This window comes from Falco cherrug, chromosome 12 (assembly GCF_023634085.1).
Source record: "Falco cherrug isolate bFalChe1 chromosome 12, bFalChe1.pri, whole genome shotgun sequence".
NCBI lineage: Eukaryota > Metazoa > Chordata > Aves > Falconiformes > Falconidae > Falco > Falco cherrug.
The window spans coordinates 27,447,725-27,466,077 of record NC_073708.1 but is presented as its reverse complement, the minus strand read 5'-3'; the positions used below and the strand labels follow the sequence as shown (position 1 = coordinate 27,466,077).

The following is an 18,353-nucleotide window of genomic DNA, read 5'->3' as shown; positions in this document are numbered from 1 at the left end:
ACAAACAACATTTACAAGATTGAAGCACAAAACAGAGGTGTGAGAAAGAACAATAAACAAAGAGCATCACATAATGTCTTTACCAGCTGGCATCAATTGCTGGAGAATTAAGACACCTCTGGCAACCACCTGTGCTAAAGCAGAACCCAAAAAGTTATTTAACAAGGTTAAAGAATAAATGCATTGTATGGACAAGGGCTTCTTCAGATTTATCACCTACAAAAGTACAATCACCTAATTCTTTCATTTATAGCAATCCTTGCTGAGTAAGTACATGCAGCGTAGTGATTTTCTTTGTTGGCCTTTAACTAATATTAAAGTGATGCAGTAATGACTTAACCTTCTTGAATATGTATTGAGTTTCAAGTCATCCCTTTTTATATGAGAAGAAAGGTTATTTGCATCGATTTCTGTTTGCATGAAATAAGCTTATTTTCTCATTCACCATATGCCTTGAACACTAATTAAAAGTGTCACTTTCTTCTAATGTAAAAACGTAATCATTTAGTAAATTAAGTATTCTTGGCTTTTCGGTCTTTATGATAATCTATTTAAGGACTTTTTATTTCCAGGTAACTTCAGTGCTTTGATCACCACACACTCCTCTGACTTTAATAAAGAGAAATGTTTTATGAGTACACTTTTTTTTTTCAAAATAGAAAGAAAGAATCTGGAAGTGCATCTTTAAGGACCCACACTTCTCTTACCCTGAGGCAAATCCATCCAATCAATATGAAGCCATTCACATGCCACCATCTGCCAAGCTGTAGAGCAATGTGACTGGAACAGACCTCTTATAAAGCAGCAGTGGTCTCATTTTCAGTCTATTAGGGAAGCGCCAGAGCTCTCATGTGCAAGGACACAAAACTAACTCAAACCTTCTCACACCAGTTTCTCTGTGCACTGCTGCAGAACTCCTGTAATTTTTGCTGCTTGAGTTTTCACGCTAATCAAAGCAAGAGGGAGGAGAAAATGACAAGTAACAGCCCTATTTCACTGCAGTACAAAATAAAGAACTCAGTTTAATTCTATCCTAATATGATTATAGTAAACCATTTAAATGCTGCTGCCTGTGAACTACAACCTGGCATTTTCCATAACCTCATTTTCCACTCTTCCCGAGGACTAAACATTTACACCTAGAACTGTATTATTCATTTCTAAGACATTCCTATCAAAGTTAATATTTAATTCTGATCAAAGAGTATTTTGTTGTTTGACAGATGGGAGGGTGCAGGTGGATGATGAACAAAGGAGATGCATGCAAGAGAGTTAAGAGATGGATTTGAACTACAAAGTGATTTAATAGAAGGCAATGGGCTGGGAGAGGACATTACACAATGCAAGCACTAGGGTTTGCCCTATGCAGTAATTCAAGAACCTCTGCAGAAACAGCCTCCAGTTCAAGATACCACATCAACACTACCTTTAACAACACTTAGCTTACACACAGCCTTTTCATCACCTGATCTCATAATAATTTAAAATAACCTCTACATTCTATACCACCAGCAAATTCACTGCATTACTAACTAAAACAGAGCAACAGAAAGGAACATGAAGGGGTGCAAGCCCCTAATGAATGTACACAGAGAGAAGAAATGAAATATTTTAACCATCCATGAAGTAACAAGCAAATGTGAAAAGCTAAATGTGCAATTCAGAGGTGGTGAAAGTCAAACTCAGGTGAAAAAGCTACAGCCAAATTGTTCGTTGCACTTAACCCAAAGTCAGACTTCAGGAAGAAACAACAACAGAAAATCAGTCCCATTAAGCAGACTGCCCTTCCCTGTATGTGTGTGCAGGAGACAGGATGGACCAGGGGAGGGAAAAACAATGGCTGGACAGGTTATTTACCTATTACAGTAAGGTTTTTTCCCCTCCTGTTGTTTGAACAGTTTACAATCAAGTGTATATATAAACAACAACATAGTTTATTTGGCTACTGAATAGTTTAAAAAACAGCCAGCAAAGTACACACCCTACCAACTGCCCTGTGGAAATTACGCAGGAGTGGGTGACTGTGACTGTTAGCACTGCATGACACTGAAAATCTTCCTCAGGAAACTGCTCTTTAAGGTTAGTGAATTCATGTATTTGAGGAAAAGAAGTCAGATTAAGTTTTCACTACAAAAATATGTAAGTCATGATACTCAAACACTACCCACAAGAAAAAAAAAGGCAAGACTGAAATACCATACACTTTTTGAGGAATTAGTAGGTGAAAAAGATGACTGACATGGTTTGGAGCTTTTTAGTTTCTTTTATTTTATGATCTTCTTGGCAACGCAGGGACCCTGCCCCTGCCTCCTCTTCTGCCCCTGCTGTGGACCCCACTGACAAGCTGTACAAGTACATTGCATCAGCAGCAGAGCTATCTGGTGCACTGAGATTCTTCTTGATGCTGGGGAGATTAATATGCCACGGATCTACCTGGAAACACTATCACCTTTTTGACTGTGCCCAGGAAAAAAAAATATTAAAAAAATCAAACTAGTAGATCTAGCTCCTTAAAGAGGTCTGGAATGGAAAGACGCTAGATGCAAAACCAGATAAAAAATTCCTCCTATATACTTGCAACCCTTAATGAGGAATTTAGATACATGAAGCTTAAGAAAGTAATCACAGTTCCCACAGAAATAACACTTCAGCTGCTTTTGCACAAATACACCATTTAATGTTGCTTGCCCACTTTCTCTTTCATGCCTTATGAGATGTGCAATTTGGATGCTGCATAGCTGCTCTAAGTACCACACACCAATTTTCCAAAGATGTGTATTTGCAAATCCCACTGTGGATACTTATGCTTGAATGCTGGGAGACTGGAAAAAAATTCTCCAGGGCACACCAGAACACAGAGGTTACAAAATGAATAGATGTAAATAGCTCTGATGGTGAGAGAAGTCTCAAGTGATAGGAACCACATCCTCATTTTCCAAACTGTGCCCAGAAAGCTGGGTATCTACACAGATTTAGGCACGCATGTATGTCAGTGAATCACAGGAAGCTTTTGCTGAGGTTAATGTCAGGGTACACACCTACCAGGGATGTGGGTCAACATCTCTGCTACAATGCAGGAAGGGTTTGGAGAAGATGATTCAGCACCTTCCCAGAATGTCCGAAGGCCCGTGATGTCCTTGGCACCTTAGCTCCTTGCTCCTCTTCTGTCTCCTAACTAACGTTTTGCAAAACACAGCATCCACTCAGTCACACAGTACATCTTGTCTGGCCAATTTTCAATCCATTTTAAAGAACCCACAGTCAGGGCTGGAAGAGTGAAAAGCAAACGGCAGTATACACTAGGTAAACATGTTAATACAGCAGTAAGAGATACCAGCAATTCTTTTCTCCCTTCCCAGTTCTCTTACTTTTGGCTCAGGAATATATATTTCAGTGCTTTCAGTTCCCTGATTTTGTTTTCTTCCATTTAAATTTAGAGATGTTAAAACTTAGATTAAACATCAGACACCCTAAATTCTACAGCTTGCTTTCCCATCACTACAAGCAGGATTCAACCCTACATACAGACAAAGAGTTAAAATGTTTCTGCATTGCTATTTTGTATAATGCAGTTAGTAAAGTTTCAACTGAGCACAAATGAAGACTTCTCAAAGATTTATGACTGCATTTTTAAAATGTATTTACTTGTAAATAATGAAAGGACCTAGACACTGAAGAACTCTAGACTTACCAGGGAGATTTACATGAGATCAGCCATTTTTAATGTGCCTATGTATGAGCACAAAAACCCTCATAAAAAATGTGAACAGGGTCTTTCAACAAGCATTGCCTAATTTTAGGAAAGTTGATGCATTCACTTTAAACTAATCTGTAATACAGTGTGCTATACACCTTGCACTCAGGCCAAATAATATCAATAACAAGAACAAAGATAAAAACCTGAAAGGGGGATTAATGTGCTGATGTTTCCAAGCTTTGAGACAGCGATCAGAAAAAGATCTGGGGAAGAGTATGAGGTGGCTGGATCAGAAGAGAGGTACAGCAGGAATCAAAACAGACCTACAAACAGCATGCAGAAGGGTTATGTCTCCTGCAACTTTGCAATTACACAGGAAGGATACAGAACCAGGGAAGATACCAAAGAGAATAAAGACAACAAAAAGTATCAAAAGCTATTAATTATCCAATTACTTCTTGTTAGAACCTCTGGCACTTACAGTATTTTAGTAAGAGTAGGCAGAATGCAAGTAAGTATTACAATTTCATATATAAACCCCCCTCATAATCACATCTGGGCAAACCCTATAATGGAACCTATCCCCAAACCCAGGGTGCTTAAAAGGAGAAAGTTTAAAACTGCTTAACTGAATAAATCAAGCTTGCCTCATGCTCTGAAGTTTACACTTGTATTTGCAAGTCTCAGGGCTTGTGAAAAGCTTCCCATGTACATAATTTTATTCTACTCCTTGAGAAAAAAAGTTAAATAAGCTGCACCAATAAGGTACCCCAAAACTCAGTGATAAACGGCTCCCTCATGAACATGGCTCACACAACTCTCTAGTGCCTAATTCAAATTACAGAAGTGACAATTTTATAACCGTAAGGAGAACAAAAGGTAAAATACAGAGAGGGTAGAAGTTAGAAAAAACCTGCATAGACACAGCATTTAAGAAAGAACCAATGCGAACTCTGAACTCTCCTTACTGACACACAAGTAGGAATGTTCTAAAGAAAGGCAACTAAATAAATTAGTCACCTGTGGCTCCTCTTTTTGCTCTCTACAGTTCACAGAGCTAGTGTCTTAGAATCTGGACGACCCCTGTCAGGAAGCCCTAAGGTTTTCCTGCCCAGATCTCACACATTTCCATATGCATTTATGGTTTTCTTCAAAATCTTCTTTGCAAAGTGTCAGATACATCTTAGCAGATGATTTTTAGCTTCCTTTAAAATAGGGCAGATGAAGAACAATGGGTATTTTTAGCACCTTCTAAAAAAGGAAACCCATTCAAAAATATGTTCAGCAGCTACAAAAATTGTTTGAAGCCTAACCTTCCTAATAAATATCTTCGGTTACAATTACTAAGCAATGCATATTTGGTGCTTGGGTTCCAAGGGATCTATCTGTACAGATGAGCTGGAGAAGTTGGTAGGTTAGCACCCAAGACAATTTACTTCTGTTCTGAACTGCCTCTTCCACAGCCACATGCTGTTAAGTTTTCCTCACTACTTCAGACCAACTTTTAACTCAATAGGCAGGAAAGAGAGGTGAAGCAGTAGCCAGGCTGCTTTTGTTTTTACCAGTCTGTGGACAAAACCCATACATGACAGGGTGAGCTCTACCAGTCCAGGGGTAGCATGGATGAATTTACCTCACCTAAGATTATACATGTGCAGGGGAGCTCATCTCTCCAAACCCCCTTGCACAAGCAATTATGAGAAATGGTCACTTCCAAGGCACAATTCATCTGTTTTGCTCTAGAAACCTCTTCTGGAGTAAGATGAATCATGGTCTTGACTTCACTGGCTGTGTGTTAAGCAGATCTCCAGCAATGACCAAGGGAGCCTAGCTCAGGTAGGAAGTCCACCTTCGGTCAGACCAGTCCTACCACAGGTTGACCACGTGTCCAAGGCAGATGGTCTCCAGTTGACGCTCACCTAGATGCAAGTAAGTTTACCTGAATTTTGGCAGCTCTTATCACCACAGTGTAATCTTTTCTGTAACTCAGCATAGCCATTCTTAAGTACAAGTAGTGATTCAAAGAAGGCAAGCTCCAGACAGTCCAGGGAACCAGACCACAGACTGAGACACAATGCCAACACTAAATGCACAAGTAACAGCTACACCAAGCAAATCTTCCAGGACTATGCTGGTCTGTACATGGGAAAGCCTAACATATCTGGAAGCACATAAGGCACATGTGGATCCTACCAAAAGGAAAACCCACCAAGGCCTATTTCATGAACTCTACACTAGATGCTCTCTCTTCAGTAAGGGAAGCTTTGATTCTGGACCGTAACTACAAACAGCAGAAGCCTCAAGAAAAAAAAAGATTCTAGTACATCCAATTTATGACTGTTGGGAGAAGCAACAATCACAGCAAAACAGCTACTCTGAAAACCTATCCAGCTACAGGCCATCACCCTGCAGTTTAAGAGTATTTCACTCCATTGCTTGAACATTTATATTCTTCCAGGCAGTCTTCCTGATGTTTTAGAAGGATTCCCCAATGCAACAACAAATGATCTTTCTTTTAATAGTATCACTGGATGCACTGTAACCTGCATCTAGGGACATCCTGCTCTGCTCAGATAAAACTTAATTGTTCTGATATCGAACTATGAAGGAACTTTAAAACTCTCCTAATAAATGAAACAGGCCTCTATTTTTAACATTTTCCATAGCCCCAAAGCCTACAGGAGCACACACACAAAAAATAATCAAAGTAGTATTTCAAAAGAGCATGGATAACCAACGTACACCTAGTGAACAAATAACATGTGACACCACTTAAAGTAAGATATTAGATATTATTTTTTCTGCTGTGGTAGAGGTCCTACTTCTGCAGGTAAAGGAAAACCAGAGATCAGTGATGACGTGAAACATTTTACAAAGAAAAATTCAACTGCTTGCAACAATTGGCAAAATCCCACAGCCTGTCTGTATTGTCTCTTTCCCCAGATTACTTCCTTCAGTTTCTACTACCTGAATGGTCTTTTCTCTTCTGTCAAAAGATCAGGCAGTACAGGTGCACGCCACAATATACCATGGTTTAGCAGTGGAAACTTCAGCTCATTACCTTTTTGATTAATGGCACTATTTAAATTTAAGGCACAATGAAAATCAGTTAATCCCACTAACCTCACTGGTAACTGCAAGATGGTCAACATTGAGGAGGCGGCCAATTAGGCACTATCATCTGTTCAGGAAGACACCCTCTTCAGCTGCTTCGGAGACTATCCCAGGCTGCTGGGTTATGACATGACTATCTCTATTCCTGCCTTTGCCACTTCACAGCTGCCACATGCTAGGGCACAAAACCTTTGATGCTTAGGAGACTCCTACTAGCACGCAACACTCATCAGCTACCCCGACTACACACACCAAGCACCTTGTTTCTCTCTTTCTGTTGGCAACTATCAGGACATCCTAAGTTTAAGACTCTGGCCTTCACCACAAAGAGCCTCCATACACATAGCCTGTGCTCACAACACCACAGTCTACAAAAGTGTCCATGATAAAGACTGCAGCTCTGCACATGCTGACGGATGCAAATTTTCCTCAGGTTAAGAACTCCCTTAATCTCATCACTTGCTATCCATGTGGAAATCAGGGTCAACCTTTTCTTCTGTATCATGATAGTAATTTATTTTTTTAAAAAAAGATCTGTCAAAACTAGATGGTATTGCACAGATTTTGTAAGATTTTAAGTAATGAATGAAGGAAAAAAAGCCACTCCTTGCAAATACAGTTACATCAACTATGCAAACCAAAGTAAGACCAGATACTAAAAATGAATGTTGGAAAAAAAACATTTGAGTGTACACAGCAGTATTTTGCTCCAAATGCTTCCATAAGATCCTGACAGAAATAACTTTAAAAACATTGCCATCAGGCTTAATGAACACTTTATTTAAGAAACCAGAAAAAACTTCTTAATTTCTACACAAGAGACTACTTGTAAGGTTCAGATTAAGATGGACAGGCCAGATGCTCTGGTGTACCCAGCTTGCTCATCAGCACTTTCACATCCTGTCCACAAGCTCAGCCTAACCATTCTGCTAAAGTGTGACGGCTGAGCATCAAAACTGATGGGTTAACAGAAAGCAGACAAAAAAGCACATCGGCTGATGACAGCCTCATACCACAAGGGGATCCCAAATGCGTTGTTCAACACTACATAAGCAACATAACCTGGCAAAATTTCAAACAGGTTTCCAGTAGAATGATCTGCTGAGAACAGTATGAGATTCAGGGAGTAAGCAAGGAGGAAGGCCTGGGGCCATGCCACTGCCAGGTGTGCCCCTGGGTCTTGAGTGTCCAGATCAGTCCCACCTGCAGCTTCCACCACCCCTGGTCCAGGTACTCCATTTAAGCTCAGGGCTGGGCTACAGAGGTAAAAAAAAAAATCCAACCTTTCACTTTGTAAGGAGACCACTTTACCCTTGAGAAAATGGATGGAAAAAGCAGACAATGGACCGCATACGTCCAGCTGTAATCTCTGTAATACCTCTCTGGAGTACAAGGCTGGGATTTTTGACATCATAACCATTTGCAGGGCAAGACTGTTATGTACACTGACATGCACACAGATCCAAAAAGTGTCTGTACTACATGCAGCGTACTAGTACTACAGATGATTCAACTATGTGGTTCCATAAGGGTAGTTGGTGCTGGGTGTTACTAACCCTGCTTCAGTACTCTGTTCAGCGAAGTATTCTCAGTAGCTAGACCATCTGTGTAAAGGGAACAACCTATGCCATCACAGCACACAGAGCCGGGGCTGACCTTCGTATTTCCCTCCACATACCACCAGAGGACAAGAGGAGAGAAGTCTGGAACCAGTTTCTTTCCTTTCTGCTACCAGAAGAAGGTATGTGGGCTGGAAGGCAAGTTTCTCAGCCCTGCAGTCACATTGCCAGCTGCGGCAAATGTGGAGTGGCAAATTCTCTTCCTCCTAAGGTCCCACCGGTGAAGTGGGAAATTTGGCTGTGCTGTTAGTATTAAGATATCACAGGACTGACTTACTGGAAAGAAGAGAGGCTTCACAAATCATGTGAAAGAATAAAATCTCCTGACATTATTCACAGCCAGTGTAAATTACTTGGACTGGAAAGTGCCCAGCATGATATGAAATTGCATTGCAAATATACGGTGTTTGCTGCTTTTGATCTTCTTGCTCCTTCCTCTGTATCACATATCTGCCAAGGGAAGCTACTATACACCTACCTGGTAGACATTCCTGCAGATTCTTTCTACATACCTACACATAGGTCCTAGTCCTCCCTTTTTCTAGGCACACCATTCTTCCAGGATCTGCTCTTCTGGTCAAGAAATACCACATTCCCTCCCAAGAATGGAAAAAAGGCAAAACAAACCACCCAAACCAACTTGCTCAATGCACTACTAACTTCAGAAAATGCTACTTTTGCCTTCTCTACCAATACCTTTTTCATCTGTGATTCCTTGGCCACTTTCATCTACTGTGTTTATTAATTTCATCTGACTACCACCATGTCAAAGCACAATTGCAGAGGACAGTCCTGGTACTGCTGTGAGCTCTGTACTTACATGAGAGCCTAAGAGCTCCAGTGAGCCAAGCACAAACCCCGGTGTGGAGGACCGAGTGAGAGGAAACTCACAAGGAGAAGCATCTGAATGAATAAAGTGGATGTTTTCCTTAGAGCAGTTAAGTTCAGCTACGAGTACATTAACAGAAAGGCTTGTATTGCAAACACCAACAGACAACACACAGCTCAATTCCACCAAAAAGTAAATTGCCTAGATTATAAGATGCTGCCTAGGATGTCAGTAAGTTTGTATACAAAGTGCTTTATCTCTTCTCATCATAGCATGGGTGAAATCTTCTCCCATGTATCAAGGCTTCTAGCAGGAACCCTGTCCCATGGAAACAATGCTTCTCAAAGGTTTTGGCATTCAGTTTTACTGCTGTGCAATTCCCTTCTATCTAAGAGATGAGCTCAAATTAAGGCTCTTCATTGATGTTTGGTTTTGCAAAGCTTGTAATAGTTTAGCAACTTTGAAACTTCCATATTTCTGTCATCCATTCAAGACTTGCCGGTGGGTTAGAAAGCTATTAAGCAAGGAATACATGACCAACAGACAAGCAGGGTAGGATGAGGACTTTTTCCTAGTTTTCTTAAAAAAAAAAAAACCAAACAAAAGCTATTAAAAAACACATCTACTTGAATAAGGAACAAAGATTAAAAACTATTGGCAAGTGACAGACCTGGAAACAGGAGTCCAAGTATCACACCAGCTTTTTATCAAATCTTCTGTAAATGAAGCTTACTAATCTTGGATCTAGAAACAGTAATAACCTCTCTAGCAAAGCCATGGGTGCTTCATACACCTCTGTAGCACAACCTGGACTGGAGCCACCAAACCCTGTTAGCACATCTCGTAAGCAGTGTAGCAGTCACTCTTCTGCAAACCCCAGGAGACTGCACACAAACAGCCACCACGTAACTCATCATATCCCTTAACAAACTGAAGTAGATTAGCTGGGGTATTATTACTTCCGTAAATTGGCATGCATGAGGAGGTGAGATAAGCCTTCTGTAACCTACAGCTAGGTCTACAGCAGAGGGTGGGCTTTAGGATCCTGTGTCTGGTAGCAGAATCTTCCCAGGAAGAGGTTTTGAAATTTTGTGGGCAGTGCACACAGGAGACAGGGAAGTTTTCTTTGCCGCAAGGGTGCCAGACCTTCTCTTTTGATCTAGAAATCTCCTCCAATAAAAAGTATTTCTATTAAACCACAACCATTTTTATATACCTTAGAAAATCTGGGGTTCTTGCATAACCAGTGAGCAACAGTTTAGCCAAAGGTTACTGCAACTAAAGAAACTGATAAGGATGTCAAAATGCATTAACTGGTGTCAAAAAACTTGCTAAAAGAAATCTGTAATTATGCATTTGTAGAAGAAAAATCACAAAAGCATACACAGTGAACACACGTGTTGGGAAGGTCAGGAAATCCACTGTTTATATATCACCTATAAGAAAGCATCAGCATATAGGTATTTGTACTATAGCAAGCCAGTGTGCCTAACTGAAACCTGTCTAGAAACAAGGGCAGACAAACTTGCACAGCAGGAAGGTGCAAAGACTTTTTAGCTATACATTGCATGCAAGTATGGAGGATGATGGTTCACATAAAATCAACTGCGTTGGAAATAGTGCATGAAATCCCAGAAGTGACAAAACTACTAGTCAGTGAAGAAAATGAAAGGAGCCAAGTGGAAGAAATCAATCAAGAAGAAAAAGTAAGCTTTTTTTTTTTAATAAAGGCAGGCAAGAGGCCAGATAACATAGAGGGACACACATGGAGGGGAAAAAAACCCAACCAAACAAAAAAAGTATAGCTTTATCTAGAAGTACAGCAAGTGATAAATTTGATGATAAACTAGGAAGCAGGGACAGATTTGCTCCAAACTAAGGAATGACAGCAAGCAGTGAGGGATGCAAACAATTTTTCTTGCACTGGAAAAATAAAACCTCCTAATGCAAATGGATGAGCTGATTAACAAAGCTTGCAGAGACTGTTGTGAAAGACGGGTGAATGGAGAGAACCCGAGGGAGACACTAAGAGCATGTAAACCAAATCAGGGAGCAGCTGACTGCATTCAAAAGGCAGAGGCTACCGGAGCACTCAGAAATAAGAAAACAAGAATATAACCTAGGCTGCATGAAGCACCAGTAAACATACTGAAGTAGATGGCAATAGGAAGCATCTGTTCAACATAATTCTTAAACTGAAGAAGTATCAAGGGTTTTACAAATAATACTATTTTTATTATTAGTTTTTATAATCACAGGAAAGCACCAGAATGCTTATTTTTACTGAAGTCCTACAAAATGCACATAGAAACTTGTTTTTCAGTACTAAAACCCAACTGTTTAAAGGTGGGAAAAATTCTTATTTTATGGAAATCCCAAACCCTGTCTCCCATACATTAACTTGAAATCATTATGGAAACAAAGGCTGCATATTTCCTCTATTGTGAAGATACAGAAGCATGTTACTTTATTTGAAAATAGTTTACTATGTCAATGAAATTGCAGAGGCTTCTGTGCACTTCAGGGATTTCAAACATTGCATCAATTATCTGAATAAGTAATGAAAACACATTATGAACAAAATGGTTCACCAAGCCTGGTTCACAAGTCAATTGTTTTTTGAATCCAGTAACATATTGTAATATTTGACATGTTATTTCTTCTCATGAGAGGTTAGGATTTTTCTGTGGTTCTATGCCATACTCACTGCAAAGAGTTTGGGGAGAAAAAACAAGCTGATAAAAATATAAAAAGCTGCAAGTAGTACAACAGACATTAGATCTTCCACTATAACCCTCTTTCCACACCAAAAAAACCCACTGGAACCGAAACTCTGAAGTCCAGCCAAAGGGGAAATATGAAAATCTCACCAGCAGTTCAGGCTAGTGATAAGCCATTTAATGCTTTAAAATTCAGTCTTTGACAAACTGGCCTAGGTCACAGTAGAACACGAAATGTCTGTTTGTTGAGCTATCGTTTCCAAAGAGTCTCTCTTACTGGCACCTGGAAACAGAGCAAGCATAAGGCTGATTATCATTTCCGTAACCCCCAAGGAAAACTATCATGCAAGACGTCTGAGTAAGAGCAATGCTGTTCGAAGGCAGCATTCATAAACAGAACAAAGACTAAACCAAAGGCTAAACAAGAACATCATAATTAACGACTACAACCAAACTTTTAATTAAGATATGTAAGAAAAATCAAGGAGAGCTAATTAAAAAAACACCAGCGTATAGACTTTCTTAGAAAAATCTGAACTGGTACTGTGAAGTAAACAGGCTAATTGGAAATGACCACAATTATTCTGTCACTGTTACTGAGTTTAGTCATGATTTTTCAGCTTGCTCTTTAGTATTACATCTTGTTTGCACTCCTTTGTTGTTTGAATGTTTGATTCTCCCATGGAAATTCTTCAAAAACTGAGCAAAAGTGAAGAAAATACCACAGAGATTTAACTTTGTATGACAGGCATATTTTGTCATTAGTTTTGAGACACTCTCTTTTCTGCCTAGGACAGTATTATTATTATAGGGCCAGAATTATAATTATACACTCCTCTTATTTGTCCTGAACAAATGCAGTTACTGCAAATGGATCCTGATACATTACTACATCAATAATGCTATACTCCATGTGTTTTTCTTTTATCCAGGCAGCTAGGCCAGTATAAAAATATGGTGCGATTTCACACAGATCTTGCTGTTCGGTATGAACTTCCCTTAAGGCCTAAAAGCAGTTACAGATAATAGGAATCTAACTGGCAATATTTAGGTTTTACTACTTTCCTCTTATATACTACCCTTCCATGAAAATACATCCATTCTCATTACTTTTGCCATTCTTCAAAACTGTTACCGGGCTGATTTGAACAATAAGTTAGTTAATGCTGATAGAAACAAGCAAAGAAAAATGCTGACAGAACCTAAAGTTATTTAAGAACTTATTTGCTACACATCTATTTCCAGAAAATTAACGAAAGTTGCTGACTCCCAGCTGTAAACATCCCAGGTATACCTAGGTGAAATAAAAATGGGCAAGAAAGGAATTCCCACCCACAATCCCAGAATGCAAACAGCAAAATTATTTGCAATCAACAACTTCTGCCTCTCCTCAACAGTGCTGGCATGAAACCCAATGCCCTGTTGAGATACACATCAACTGTTTCAGCTTAGTAAAATCTTAGGAGGAACTATCTTTCATAAAACTATTTCTGCAGCTATGTGGAACCAAAATTCTACTTTTTAAAATACGATCTTACATTTAATACAAATTGACAGGCTTTTAGAAAAGTTCTGTTCTGGTATATCAGTGCACATTAGCCCAATGTAACCCTTGAACTACCTAGGAAGAGTTCGCTGCCCACAGCAATGTTTTTCCTGTGCCCATTTTTAAAATTAGAGGCTGCAGGTCCACCACTGGATTGCTGCCCTGCCTGAATCTTTCAGGCTATTATGGCTGCAGGGTGTCACCTCTTTCTCCTCCACAAAACCAGGGTATCCTGAATCTGTAAAGCAGTCTTATTTTAGCTAATGCCATAGCACACATCTTACTTTAAAGTCATTCATTTTAAACTTTTAAATTTGAGGCATTTCTTTCTTTGTACCATGACAAAAATATATAAAAAGTCCTTCCTGTATAAGGCTAAAAGAAGTTGTGTGTTTCAAAACCCATTTAAAATTTAGAAAAAACCCATACATGCCCATGCCATGTATCTCACTAGCCATGCTGAACTGGAATGGCACAGTAATCTCCATTTCCCCAGATCATTCCCAAGCTTCTCTACTGCCAAAGCTAGACAAACACTTTCTCCCTGGTCTACATTTTTCTGTTCAATAGGTGGAGTAAAGTAAAGGCTTATTTCTGTGCAAAGGCTTCTTCTTCTGCATAACAATAAGCCTCACATTATAATTGATTTTTTTTCCAAATGTCATTTAAATTATTTTGGTATGATTTATCTTTCCTTTTTCCTAAAACATCTCAGAATATTAACAATGAAATAAATGTAGTAATACTCTAACATCTTCAAACATTACCCAATTTAAAAATCTAATTTACTTTTCATCATTTAGGCTTCCTTACTGTTTTGTATGTCACTCAGTGTGGATAGTAAAATTAGACTATGAATTCCATTTTTGCTTTGCATATGCTGCAGGTTCTGCCTCTCAACCGCTAGAACAGCGTTCTTGTTTAAGGTTTCAATACTGTTCTGGACTTTTTAAATTAAAAAACAACAACATGGGAACTGCTTTAATTTTATTAAAATACTCTACTGCTCTCCCTGGTCCTTTTTACAGAAACGACCAGGTGTTGGCACAAACCTAAACCTCCAACGTACCTGTTGAATAGCATTATGTGGCCTTCTATTAATACAGAGAGACAGCAGAAGCCTTAAATGGTGTTGAGGGTGCCATTGTGTACAATGACTTTCCAACCAAGTCAGTGGGAGACCTGCTTTAGAACAGACAGACAAACTGCACAAGTAATGTGATATGAATTATCCTACTCTTTACTTTGCTCAAATTTAAGATGATTTATCACTGTAATCAGCCCTACTTCCAAGTCTCCACAGCCAGTATGTGCCTACAACTCCTATTCAAGATGTGCCATCACACTTAAAAAGCACATTTAGAGACGTATGTATTCTTTTAACACACATGTTCATTGATAACACTTTAGCAATATAATTTTTTAAATTTTATATTATATGGAATAACAAGGAAAGAGAAGTTTCAACTATACCAAAGCTACCCTTCTAGTATCATGGAATACTCAGCATTATCAGCCCACTGCAGGAAAAAAAATGCTACTGGCACAAAACCAGTACTAACTTCCATAGTAAGTATTATGCAATTAAAACTATACTGTCATGGGTAAAAATTTTAATTAAAAACACCTTAATTGCGCTAATCACAGTAAACTAGATTGAGCCTAGAACGCTTACATTCTCCACCACGTATATATACGGAAATAAAGAGAAACCATTTGCACAGTCATTACGCCGGTGAACGTAACCTTCTCTTTCCTGGTTCTTACGCATTTGATGCAATCAAGCCACTAAACCTACTCAGTCATTAGAGGCGGTTAGCCGCGGCGGCCCGGCGCACAGCTGCCCGCCGCTCCCGCCCGCAAGCGGCGAGGCCCCCACCACGCCCCCGCCGCACCGGACTGCGGGGGGGGGGGGCGAGGGGGATACCGGCCTCTGGCCAGCCCGCCGCGGGGGCTGGCTGCACAACAGCACTCCGGAGCATAGCTTTTCCCTCAAAAAAAAAAAAAAAATTAAGGAAAAAATCCCACTTCTTTAGATGCGGAAGAAACGCAGCCGGGCTGCGCGGGGCCGGCGGGCCGGCCGCCCCCGAGCCCTGCCGGGCAGCACCGCCCGAGGCCCCGCCGGGCCGGCCCGAGGCGCGGCCCCGCTCCGGGCTGGCAGGACCCCGCTCCGGGCAGGCAGGACCCGCAGCCGTTCGACGCCCCGAGGGGGGCTCTTCCCCCGCGCGGCGGGCCCGCCGCCACAACCCCTCCGGGGGGCGCGGGCACTCCCCCGCCCCACCGCCCGCGCCCCGGCAGCCCGCACAGAAAGGGCGGAGGAGGGGGCAGAACACACCAGCACCCCCCTCCCCGCCGCCATCCCGGAAAATTACGTTTTTTCCTCCGTTCCCGCAGCTGCCGGTGCAGCGGGGCCCTCGCTCCCGTGCGCTCACCCTCCGGCAGCACTTTGGGGGCCGGGGCGAGAGAGGGGGGTGGGGGTGGGGAAGGTGTTTCCTCACCGCGCCTCGGACTCGCATCATCTGTCGGGGCGGGAGGGGGGGTAGGGAGGAGCAGCACGCGACGACAGCACGTGGCGGTGGCGGGCACGGGGTCTCCCGCGCAGCCGGGGCGGGGCGCGGCGCAGCGTTACGCGGCGGCGTGAGGTGGCGTCCGAGGCGGGGGGGCCGGGGTGGGCTTTTTACCTCACAGGGGCGCGCCGCGAAACCAGCAGTGACGGGGGCGTTGGTAGGGGTGGGCGTGGGGCAGGTGGGGGGCGGGTCGGTGAGCCCACGGCGGTTGGGGGGTGAGGGTGAGCGCCGGGGCCGGGGTAACATACCCAACCGGTGTGCAGAGCTCTGCTCCCTCCCGGGGCCGCGCAGCATCCAGGTGCCTCACGAGTTGGAAACAAAAATAAATGAAGTGCAACCGGCAGGAAGGGGTTTGCTCTGGTCCTCTGCTTGGAGGTGCTTCCCCTGCTGCCTTTGACCAGGTCCGTGACCCTCGCCGATAAAGATTCACGAAAAATTTTGAGTAGGTTAAAAAGCCTCTGTTTCAATCAATGCTCAAGGAAAAGATAAGATGATGTGACACAAATGTATGATCGTGTGCCACAAATAGAACGTTGTGGGAAGCTTTCCCTTAAACATAAGCTTTGTCCTATATTTTTTGAAACAGTTTATTTCCTTGCTGTGTAGGTCATTCTTAACATTAGGCTAAATTTAGCTGAAGATACACCAAGAGCAAAGACAGGCTGTCTCGAAAAGCTGAATTAGACCCATGGTCTCAACTGCATGGCCTGGTCAGGAGGCTGGGTGCAAAACTATGTTTTCAGGGAGCTTGGTTAAAGGTAACAAAATCTCAGCCATTTAAATAAAATATCTCATGTCTAGAAAATTTGAAGTTTATAGGGTGGTTTGACTGGTATATTCTCATGCTGCAAGCCACGTATACAAATTGCATTAATTTCAAGTGTATTTCTACCACAAAGTGAGGAAAAACTATAGCCCTAACATCTCAGGCCTTTTGAAGATCTGTACCCGAAACTTCAAAACAGTGGTCTAATCTCCACTTCCAGTAAGGATGGCAGAATTTGTACTTGTTTACGCACTTTGATTTTCAGCTCTTTGTGTATAAATTTAGCTGTGGGTGGAGTATCCTGTGCCAGATTTCTCCCTATATGCCATACATACAGAATGACAGAAAGATATACATGATTCTGTGTTAGATCAACAATGAATTACATTTGCTAGCAAATACTGGATCAGAGCCATCTGTTTCAGAAATTAGCATAGCAGCAATTTGTTTGTTTGACTTCATCTGTCTATTAGTTTGGTCAAAATCCTCTTGTTTTAGAGACACACTATCAAGTACAGAAAGGACCTGTGATAGACTCAGTGCAGGCATCCCCTAAAATACGTAAATTATTCTAAAAAGTGGAGATATGAAGTGCAATTGTCAGAAATACAGACAAAGATAAATTACAGAGTTTTGGTTTCTTTTTTTCCTGGGAACAAGTTTGACTTTCTCAGTGCACTCTATTATATTAAAAATCATCTACCCCTGAACAGTATACTGATATTGAAATACTTTTCTCTGAACCAAAGTTGTGTTGCTGTACTTGTAGGTGCGCTGTACCTTTTCTTTGTGTGTATTTTGACAGAATTATGGAAATTCTGACTTATAGCCTCTACAACTTTCTTTTGAAGAGGTATTGATATTCTTAAAATTGAGAAGTCTAGCTCCAAACAACAGTCAAGTAAAGGGCATCAATCCATTAAATGATAAGGTATCACCCCATTAGACAACAGCTTTTCTAAAAGCAGTTCACTTTGTAGCTCTGTATACCTAAAGAAAATTACATCTCTTACACAGCTTTTTTATTGGCAGTATACTGAGTCTGCACTATTCAGTATTTCTACTTAATACTCCAGAAACTTGTATCTGCCATTTTATAGTTCCTACTGGATCTGGTTACAGTGCAAATACTTCTCCACAGGCATAGCAAAAGGTCTACATTGTTGTACAACTAATGATCATTATGTGGCATTTGCTTGATGATACAAGTTTAGATTCAGATGATATTTCTAACTGCCATTTAAAAATATATCAGAAGAGTCATAGGAAAGTCTTCTGTGCTCTTGAGAAGTGTAAAGCCTGATGCTGTTATTCTGAAAAGAGAGTTCTAGGTAGATCTGCTCAAATATGAAGAAATGTGAATGTTTCTTACAACTGAATACTGCTAATGCATGATTTAGATAACGTGCTACACAAAGTAAAAGAATTAGTTCATTTTCATGTTACTTCATATCTTAGTTAAATGACAAAACCAACAAGAACACCTTCTAAAATA

At 41.0% G+C, this 18,353-nt stretch overlaps 1 protein-coding gene across 1 annotated transcript in view; it reads right to left on the bottom strand.

The window, feature by feature from the left end:
• ELAVL4 (ELAV like RNA binding protein 4) overlaps nucleotides 1–15,975 on the bottom strand; it is an 83,207-nt gene extending 67,232 nt beyond the window's left edge. Inside the window, exon 1 of the mRNA XM_055725130.1 lies at nucleotides 15,898–15,975. The gene's annotated coding sequence lies outside the window, so the exon portion shown is untranslated. The remainder of the gene's footprint in view (nucleotides 1–15,897) is intronic.
• Between the last annotated feature and the right edge of the window lie 2,378 nt (nucleotides 15,976–18,353).